Source organism: Rattus norvegicus, chromosome 2 (assembly GCF_021556685.1).
Source record: "Rattus norvegicus strain SHRSP/BbbUtx chromosome 2, alternate assembly SHRSP_T2T, whole genome shotgun sequence".
Classification (NCBI taxonomy): Eukaryota; Metazoa; Chordata; class Mammalia; order Rodentia; family Muridae; genus Rattus; species Rattus norvegicus.
This window is the reverse complement of record NC_141535.1, coordinates 187,846,336-187,857,048: the sequence shown is the minus strand read 5'-3', so window position 1 is coordinate 187,857,048 and position 10,713 is coordinate 187,846,336.

The window sequence follows — 10,713 nt, the reverse complement described above, 5'->3', positions numbered from 1 at the left end:
TTTGGGGGACGGGGTGAGTGTGGGGTGGTGAGTGTGGGGGACAGGGTGAGTGTGGGGGAGAGGGTGAGTGTGGGGGAGAGGGTGAGTGTGGGAGAGAGGATGAGTGTGGGGGAGGGGGTGAGTGTGGGGGAGGGGGTGAGTGTGGGGGAGGGGGTGAGTGTGGGAGAGAGGATGAGTGTGGAGGAGAGGGTGAGTGTGGGGGAGGGGGTGAGTGTGGGGGAGAGGGTGAGTTTGGGGGAGGGGGTAAGTGTGGGGGAGGGGGTGAGTGTGGGGTGGTGAGTGTGGGGGACAGGGTGAGTGTGGAGGAGAGGGTGAGTGTGGAGGAGAGGGTGAGTAGGAGCGAGCACTATGGAGAGTATGGCAGAAGGACTCCTGCAACTCTCTGGACAGCTAGTCTTGCTTAATCAGTGAGCTCCAGGTTAGTTCTGCAAAGAATAAAATTGAGGACAACTGAGTTCAGCTGCAGATTCTCAATGTAATGCACACCTGTGCATACACACACACACACACACACACACACACAGAGACACAGAAAGACACACAGAGAGACATACACAGACACACACAGAGACATACATATACACACACACAGAGACATACACAGACACACACAGCCACACACAGACACACACACAGACACACACAGACACACACACACAGACATACACAGACACACACACAGACACACAGAGAGACATACACAGACACACACAGAGACATACATATACACACACAGACATACACAGACACACACAGACACATAGACACATACACACACACACATACACACACACACACACACAGTGCACCTATGACTGAGCTCATGATTAGTAATGAAACCTGGAAAACTCCCCACTTAAAAAAAGGAGCAAAGGGAAGATAGCTTTTTTCAAATCGACTCAATGCTGTTCTAGAAGTCTCAGCCTACACAGCAAGAGAAGAGAAAAGACAGAGGGAGAATGACTTTGTGAAACCCTTATAACAGAGGGAGGGCTCAGAGAAATGGTGCAGCAGCTAAGAGACCTTGCTGCTCTTAGAGAGGACCCAGATTCAGGTCCCAGTACCCTCAGGATGGCTCACAACTGTCTATGACTCCAGATCCACGGGATCCGATGCTCCCTTCTGACCTCTGCAGTCACCAGAGATACATGAAGACAAAAATACCCATACACATAAAATCTTAAGGAAAAAAAAATCATGTATTAGAAAATCTCAGAGTTGTCAAATTACCACTTGTAATATGCATTTTGGAAGAGTCATGGTATTCGAAGGAACTAAACAGAACCAAAACGTCTCACCACAGGAAGCCATGACATGCAGAAAAGTCAGTGTGATGCTATCAAATGGCATTTTGTTATTGTTGTTAAATCTCTTCTGAAAGAAAGAGAAAGAGGAAAAAAAGAAACCGTGCTTTTAACTATGTAGCCATCTCCATACAATTATATTTTTATATTTAAATCTCTTTATAGGCTGGGGAGAGGGTTCAGTGGGCAAAGCACTTGTTGAGCAAGGGAGAGGACCAGTGTTCAGATCCCCAGCGCCTATATAAGATCAGACACACTATTCCATGTCTGTAATTCCAGAGCTCCTATGTACGGTAAGATGGGAGGCAGGCGGGAGACTCCTTGGAAGCTTGCAGACCAGCTGTCTAGTGGATACAACGGCAAAACAACAAAACCCCATCTCAAATGGTAGGAGAGGACTGACCCTAAGGTTGTTTATGACTTTTACACATGTGCCGTGGCATGTGTACACATGCACACGCACTTGCACACCCACATGTGCGTGCACACACACACATGCATGTGTGCACACTATGTTTCTGCATTATCTCTGTTCCACTAATACTACAAAACTGTTCCTAGGCAGCCTCATATTACGCACCTTCCAAGCTGTTTGATGTACTTTGGCAAACTCCTGCTCTGAAATAATTCCTACCTGGTCAAGATCCAGACATTTACAACATTCAGCCTCAGCAGACAAATTCTTCACCTAAGCTGGCTACTGTAATTATAGATTAGCTTTGCCTGTTTTAAAATATCGTCTAGATTGGATCGTTTGTCACATATTTTTGCAGTCTGGCGCCTTTTGTTCCACATGTCGTTTGGGGATGCTGCTATGTTATTAGTGACACCAGGGCTTTATTCTTTCTATTGCTGAGTGCTGTGCACAGATCTACACTGGGCAATGCAGCTCTGAGTTCTCGTGTGTGCTTTCTTTTAGATCTGTTTTCCTACCTCGTCAATGGGTCACACAACCAACTTTTGTACGCAGCTTCCAACGTGTTTTATGAAACAACCGTAGTGCTTAGCCCTCTCCCAACAACGGACTGTGATGTATGTGGTCTGGACTCTCAGCAACTGGTGGTGTCAGGGTTTAATTTTGACCATGAATGGATGTGAACTAAGAGTACTCCACGATGTTGTTCACTTTCGTCTTCCTGATAACATGGTTTTGCGCATCTGTTGTGCATCAATACTGACACACCTCCTTTGTCTAGTATTGAAGTGTTTGCTGAGTCTCGGAGTTACCATCCTTGTGGTAACCTCTGTGCTAGAAGCTTTCGCGTGCCCATGAGTCCTTTGTCATATGTCTAGATTGTAAATACTGTTGGCGGCTTGCTTGCCGTTTTTGTGAAAGAATATTGCAAACAGCCAAAACTGTATATCCTGCTGCTTACCATGTCCCTTTTGTGCTTTCCCTTAATAGTTTGTTTCTCTGTGCATGAAACACAGGAAATCATCACCCAACTTAAGGTCATAAAGACTTTCTTCACAGTTTTTCCCCCTAGACTGAACCATCTCCCCACATACAGCTTTCATATTTAAGACAGGAAAGAGTGGGCCATTTAAAAGTTAGTTTAGTGGGGGATGGAGAGGTGGCTCAGTGGTCAAGAGCACTGGCTGCTCTTCCAGAGGTTCTGAGTTCAATTCACAACCAGAAGAGGATCTGATGTCCTCTTCTGTCTTATAGGTGTACATGCAGACAGAGCACTCATACGCATGAAGTACATAAATACATAAATATTCTTCATGTTAGTTTAACTATCATCCTTCTAGAGATTTAAGGAATGATGTCAGTAGTCCAACAACAATTGGCTACTGTATAAAGAAGCAATCAAATGTAAAGCATGGTCATTAAAAACTTTTCAGAAGTGGAGCACTCTGTAGTGTGTGCAAGGCCTTGGGTTTAATCCTCGACACTACAAAGGTAAGATATGTTAAAAGAACAACAGGAGTGTGGAACAGCCAAGTCCTAACCATCAGAACCTTTGCTGAATACCTACTGTGTACACTTGCCGAATCCCTACTATGTTCTGATCCCAATGCTTGACAACTGTTGGCTCATTTTCATTTCATGATAATCTTTGGGAAATGTACTGCTATCACTTGTGTTATGACAAAACCGAGGTACGAAGAGGCTAAATAACTTCCCTACACCACACACCTAGCCACAGTGAGACCTGACTGTCAAGAAGTCTGAACCATAGAGTAACAATCTAAGAGATCAAGAACAAAAGGAGAACGGCGTCTGCTATGAGAAGGATAAGAAGACTAAGGGGAAAGGAAACTAGAGGCACACAATTCCTGATGTGAGTTCTAGAGGAAAAGATAACAGAAGAACTCGGACAATTTAAAAATTAACATAAAAATTAGAAAGGCATTCTGATTTGCTACAGTTATAAAGAATCTATTAAGACTTCACACACATATAGTCATATCTTGATGAAAATGTAATTTTAAAGTGTGGGGAAAGAGGGAAGGAGAGCAGGCAGAAGGAGAATTCTATGAACAGAAATTAAAACAGGAATGAACACTGGGGGAGAGAAGGGAGCTAGGAAGCAGAGAGCAGGGACCCGTTCAAGGGAAAGCTAACCGTGGCTCACCCCAGCCTGACAGTAGTGTTAAAGAAGCCCGGAATAAAGTGCGTTGGTCGTCACTTACGAAAGGCACAGGCAATGCCAAGGAAAGTTGGAAGGCACTGGGGAGAATGTAAACAAAAGACTGTGAGAGAGAGCTGATGTTCCCAGGCCATTTCCACAGCCCCCAAAGCATTCCAAAACTGTGTCAGAGGGGGCACCGAGGAGACCAAACAGGATCACCACTTTATCACTTCAATCCCTGAGAAATTATCAGCTGGCGTTGTTACCACTTACTAATGTCGCTGTCTTTAGGATCTGAGATGGCATGGGTCCCGTATATAGATGACACATGCATCTCGGGAAGATGGGGGAAGCCCAGTGCTTTTTCTCTTCTCTCATAGTCAGCTCGGATTACTTTTCCTGCAGTTTCTGAAATCATACGTGAGGATTTCCCCCCACATTGAACGAATCGGTTCTCCACTGGACCTGGTTGTTGCCCTCTATTTTGATTTAGTTCTGATGCTACCTAGACAGCACTGGGCTTGACATTTGAAAACCTGGTTTGTGAAGCTCCCCACCACCCCACTGCTTCACAGGCCAAGTGCAAACAAAAGCTGTGAACTCGGCTTCTGACCATGGTTACAGCTGGGATTCCTACAGCCCGCTCCTTGGCTTTGATTACATTGCTAGAGCAGAAACCAGGAAAGCAGCCTATCTTTATTGGTTTATTGGACCATTAATAAAGGATATGACATAGGAAACACAGACAGATGAAGGCCAGCAGAGGATACAGTATGGGGGAGGAGGTCTATGGCTCTTCTGTACTGTCTTCTCCATGTACATCACCCTCCAGGATGTTACACGTGTTCAACTATCTACAAGTTCACACAAACTCTGCCCTTTGGGTTTGTATGGCGGCTTCATTATGCAGTCTTGGCTGATTACGTAATTGGCTATCTGCCATCCACCAACCCTTCTGCCTCTTCTATCACAGTCATAGTCCGTTATCAGATATATCTGTGTTGTAGGTGAGGCATGAGGTCTTTACTTATGCCTTGATCTCCTTGGAGAACAAACTTAGGACATGGCTGCCAATCTTTAGTAGCACACAAAAGATACTTAGTGCTGTAGAAGAGATTTGAAGGATTTTGGGGGAGCTGTTTTCTCAGAAAAAGTGTCTTCAGCTATAGACATGGCTCAGAGGTTAAGAGCACTGGATGCTCAGGTCCCTGCACCCACACGGCAGCTCAGTTATCCATAACTCCAGTTCCAGGGGATCTGATGCCCATTTATGGCTTCTTTGAATACTAGGCACAGAAGTGGTGCACAACTATACATGCAGGCAAAACACCCACGCACAAAGAAAGAAAGAAAAAAGAAAGAAAGAAAGAAAGAAAGAAAGAAAGAAAGAAAGAGAGGGAGAGAGAAAGGAAGGGAGGGGGAAGAAGGAAGGAAGGAAGGAAGGAAGGAAGGAAGGAAGGAAGGAAGGAAGGAAGGGAGGAAGGAAGGAAGGAAGGAGAATGTATTATCTTTGCAGAGGACACAAGTACAATTCCAAGCACATACACACACCATGCAACTGCAGATTTGATGCCTCTAGACCTCAGGGACACTAACACTCACGTGAACATGTCTACACAAAGACCTACACACATGTACAAAATTAAAAATAACAAAACAAATCTTAAGGAGAGGGATGAAGACCAAATGAGCACTGGTCTAGCACTGTCTGAAACACAGATATACTGGCTGCTACACACACACACACACTCTCTCACACACACACACATACACACACTCACACACATACACACTCACACACACATACACACACTCACACACACATGTACACACACACTCACACACACATACATACTCACACACACATATACACACACATACACACAGAGACAGAGACACAGAGAGAGAGACAAAGACAGAGACACACACAGAGAGAGACAAAGACAGAGACACACAGAGAGAGACAAAGACAGAGACACACACAGAGAGACAGAGACAGACAGAAAGACAGAGACAGAGAAAGACAGAGAAACAGAGATAAAGATAGAGATAGACATACAGAGACAGATACACACAGAGACAAAGACGAACGGACACAAACACAGACACAGAAACAGACAGACATACAGGCAGAGAGAGAGAGAGAGAGAGAGAGAGAGAGAGAGAGAGAGAGAGAGAGAGAGAATATGAAGAGCTAGAAGACCTGGAGGACCTGGACTAGAACAATCTTCACCTCAGCGTCTCACTCACTGCTTCCCAACAGAGTCAGTCCTCTCTTGGGAACAGAAGAGTCAAGGGAAGGCAGTGCAAAAGGTGGAAGCTTTCCTAGGAATTTACCAGCCAAGAAGGACCAATGTGTTTGCTCACCAGCCTGTATATCAAAGGCTTGGTTCTCAGCTTGTGGCACTAGCTGTTAGGGAGTTTGGGACACTTATCAGAGGTGGAGCCTACCAGAAGGTTTTCTGGTCCCTGAGCTGTGGCCCCTGAATTGGTTACCAGAACTTGTGTTTACCATGTTTGGGCCATGAGAATATTTTCATCATATTCTCACTATAATGTTTTCCCTCAAAATAAGCCCAAACCAACATGTCCAGTGGATCCTGGACTGAGGCCTTTGAAAACTGTGAGCCAAAATAGAGCTTCCCTTTAAAAGTGATGCTCTCTTCCCCTTTAAAAGTGATGCTCTCTTCCCCCTTAAAAGTGATGCTCTCTGTGGCTTGGCTTTTTGTTCACTTGTGTTTTTTAGAGTAACAGAACGCTAACAAACAGGCAGAGACACCACAACTGAACTAGCGTGGATATTTATTTTCAAAAGGGTGCTATAACTTAAAGATCACTGAGTAGTTTATCCGAGCAGAGAGCTTCTAGAGAAGGAATAACAAATACAGCATTCACAGGGCCCTTAAACATTACCATACCCAGGAGCCCAAATTCTAGTTAAAAACCCTTGATCCTGGCTTTCAAACAAGCAACACCAAAGTAGAATCTGACAACACAGAGGACAGACTGCAGTGTGCTCATCCATGACTTCTGCTTTGAGCTCTTCCTGCCCTAACTTCCCTCAATGATTCATTGTAACCTAGAAGTGTAATACACTCTTTATGTCTCTAAGTTGTTAATGGTCAGAATGTTTTATCACAGAACAGAAAATAATTATAACCATCTGATTCTAATAAAATTTAGCAGTGGCTTCATCTCGGCCCAGGAGTTCAGATGACCAGAGACCTTGCTTGCTCTCCCAGGGGGTTATTGTTACGATGAACCGCCATGACCAAAACAAGTTGGGGAAGAAAAGGCTTCTTTCCCTTCTACTTCCACAGCACTATTCCTCACTGAAGGAAGTTAGGGCAGGTACCCGGAGGCAGGAGCTGATGCAGAGGCCATGGAGGGGTCCTGTTTACTGATTTGCTTATCATGGCTTGTTAGGCCTGCTTTCTTATAGAAGAACCCAGGATAACCAGCCCAAGGGGTGGCCCTACCCACAGTGGGCTGGTCCCGCCAACATGGTCACTAATTAAGAAAATGCCGCATAGGCTTACCTGCAGCCCAATCTTATGGAGGCTTTTTCTCAGTTGAGGCTCCCTCCTGATGATTCTAGCTTGTGACAAGTTGACATAACACTAGCCAGCCTAGTTGGGAAACTCTATTGCAGCCTCACTCTCATTACCAATTATAAATATGTGTAATTTGCTCATATCTTCTTGATTTATATTTTGTGAGTTGTATTATGTCTGGGAATGTATCTATTTCCTCTTCATCCTAACTTTGCAGATCTATGCCCATCCCCCATCCCTCCCAGTTGTGTGTCTCCTTTTTAAATTATTTTTGGTGGGTGCCTTGAGACAGGCTTTCCCTGTGTAGTCCTAGCTGTCCCAGAACTCACTCTATAGACCAGGCTGGCCTTAAACTCAGAAATCTGCCTGCCTCTGCCTCCTGAGTGCTGGGATTAAAGGCCTGGTTCTTTTTCTAAATTTTTAAGACTTATTCTTTAAAAATGTGTGTGTGTGTATGTTCTTTTTCTAAATTTTTAAGACTTATTCTTTAAAAATGTGTGTGTGTGTGTATGTATGTATGTATGTATATATGTATGTGTATGAACACATGTATGCAGTTGCCTGAGGAGGCTAGAAGAAGGCACCAGATCCCCTGGAGGTAGAGTTACAGCCAGCTCTGAACTATACAACATGGTGCTGGAAACAACATTCTCATCCCCTTCAAAAGCAGAGCATTCTCTTAACAACCGAGTCATCTCTCCAGCCCCACTGAGTCCAATCTGCGCAGACCATAGACTCCTGGGGATGGAGTCATCCAATAGAGTATAGTCAATGTACCAGAGGCCGCAGCCTCAAAGAAGGACTGTCCTTCCTCCAAAAGTCAGTGTTGTACTGACTTGATCTTGTGCAAGTCTTGTGCAAAACCCATGACTGCTGCTGTCCTGACATGCTTATAAGACAGTCTCACTCTAGTCCTTCCTGACTTCTGGCTCTGAGTAGCTGTCTCTTCTTCTGAGATGGTCCCTGAGCCTTGGGGAAGAAAGTCTGTAGATGTCCCATTTGTGACTCGGCACCCCACTGACCTGTATTCTCTACACTTGGGTCTATTGAGAGTTTCTACCTTAATCACTAGCTATGGCAATATGAAACTTCTCTGACGAGATCAGAGAGCTGCATTAGTCCATCAGCATTGGGATATGAATTTAGAGAGAAGTGTGATATATACCAATTACCAGAATCACAGTAGGAATGTCACTCTGGGAGCTCCATAGCCATAGATTCTTGGCCAGATTTACAGTACTAGACTGGAGTTTCCACACATGGAGTGGGCCTCAAACCCAACCAGAAAACCCTACACCTAAAACACTCCTGCCACTATCGTGCCCATGGGCATATTTTGCCTTGCCAGTCATTAGCGTAAGTCACAGGGTCACAGCTGAGTGACCTCCAATGTGTCTGCTAGTGCTATGAAAGCTTGCCAATAGGGAGAAATCTTCCTAGTCAGGACATGATTTCTCTATGGTCCCCACAGGTTCCTATGTTTGAATGCTTAGTTCCCTGTTGATGACACTGTTTGGTAAGGATTAAGAAGTGTGGTTTTATGGAGGAGGTGTACCAGTTGGGGCAGGCTTCAAGGTTTCAAAAGCCCATGCCATTTCTAATTAGTTCTTTCCCCCATCCCTCCTTTTCTTTATCTGCCTCCGCTTGACGATCAGATGTAAGCTCTCAGCTACTATTCCAGTGCCATGCCCGCCTACCCGCTGCCTTGCTTCCCGCCTTGACAGTCATGGACTCTGACCCTCGACAACTATGAACCCCAACTCAAGTGTCCGGTTTTATAAGTTGCCTTGGTGGTGTTTCTTCACAGCAATGGAAAAGACATGCACGGGCGCATACGCACGCACACACACACCATTTATAAGGTATCTGTATATATGAGTTGAATTGACGTTACCACACACAGGGAATAATGCTGCTTCAAGAACCTGTAGTTTGCCAAAATAAAAATGCAGTGCCCAGGTATAGGATACAACTACAATGAGTAACTAACTGGTCAGAGCTATGTGGAGACTCCTCAAATAGTACAAACCATTTTTATTGCCCTAGAATTTGTATGTCCCTAGAATTTGATAAGGCTATTGCTGAAGACATGCCACATTTTGGTCACAGAACTTGAATCTTGTTTCTTTCTTTTCTTTTTTTTAAAAAGTTTTTTAAAATTGTGTTTTATGTATGAGTATTTTCTCTGCATGCATTTGTACAAGCATCCTTTGTGTTTCTGGTGCCTGCAAGATCAGAAGAGGGCATTGGTTCTCTGACACTGGAGGAACAGATGATTATGAGCTGCTCAAGGGTACTACAAACTGAATCTGGGTCCTCACAAACGCTCTCAACTGCTGAGCGGTCTCTCCAGCCCCAGACCTTAGGGGTCCTTTTTGTTGTTGTTTTGGGGTTTTTGTGTGTGTGTTTTTGTTTGTTTTAATTTAAGCAGCTAGGTTCTCTGGAAGTACAAGTGTCTGCAGAACATGAAAATAGAAGAAATAGAAAGCCAGTTATAGAAGGGGAGAAAGAGGCTTAAAGGAGGGGAATAGGGAACGAGAGAAGGTGACAGAGTCTGGCCAGCATGAAAGAAGTGGACGGGAGAGGGTCCTCGAGAAAGGGAGGGAGGCAGAGAAAAGAATGAAATGGCTTTTACTTGTGTGTTTACCAAAAAGTTATTTTAAAAATACACTAAAATTAGAGAAAATTAAATATAAGCCAGAAGGGAAGTGTTTAAAAAGGCCCTTTATTCTCTAATATCAAAGGATGAACAGAGTAACAGTGCAAATATCAGGCAAAGAGGGCTTCTGAGATTAAAAGTTGCCTCTGTGTGATGGAAAAGAGGGTAACAAAAGACAGTTTATTTCTAAGAGAGTGGGGTGTGGTTCAGTGGAAGAACGTTTGCTTAGCAAGCACGCATACGGTCATGGGTCTGAGCTCCAGCACACGCAGATTCACGCATGCGCGCGCGCATGCACGTGCGCACGAATGCACACATGCACGCATGCGCAGAGAGAGGAATTGAGATTCTAATTCCAAGAGACTAACAGAGAAGTAGCTGAAGCCACATGGCTGTTGACAGGAAATCAGAGGAGTACAACAGAGAGGCTATACAGTGAGACCTGGAAAACAGCCTGTGTCTCCAACCATAGTTTCCAATCCAGAGAAGCGAAGTCATGGCTGTGTGCTAAGCCAGATGGCCTTGGTTAAACAAACCTAACCGCAAAGGACAAGCGCCCAGCTGTGGCACACTTACATTGAGTGTGGGGACTCAGAATGACAGTTACTCCTCCAATA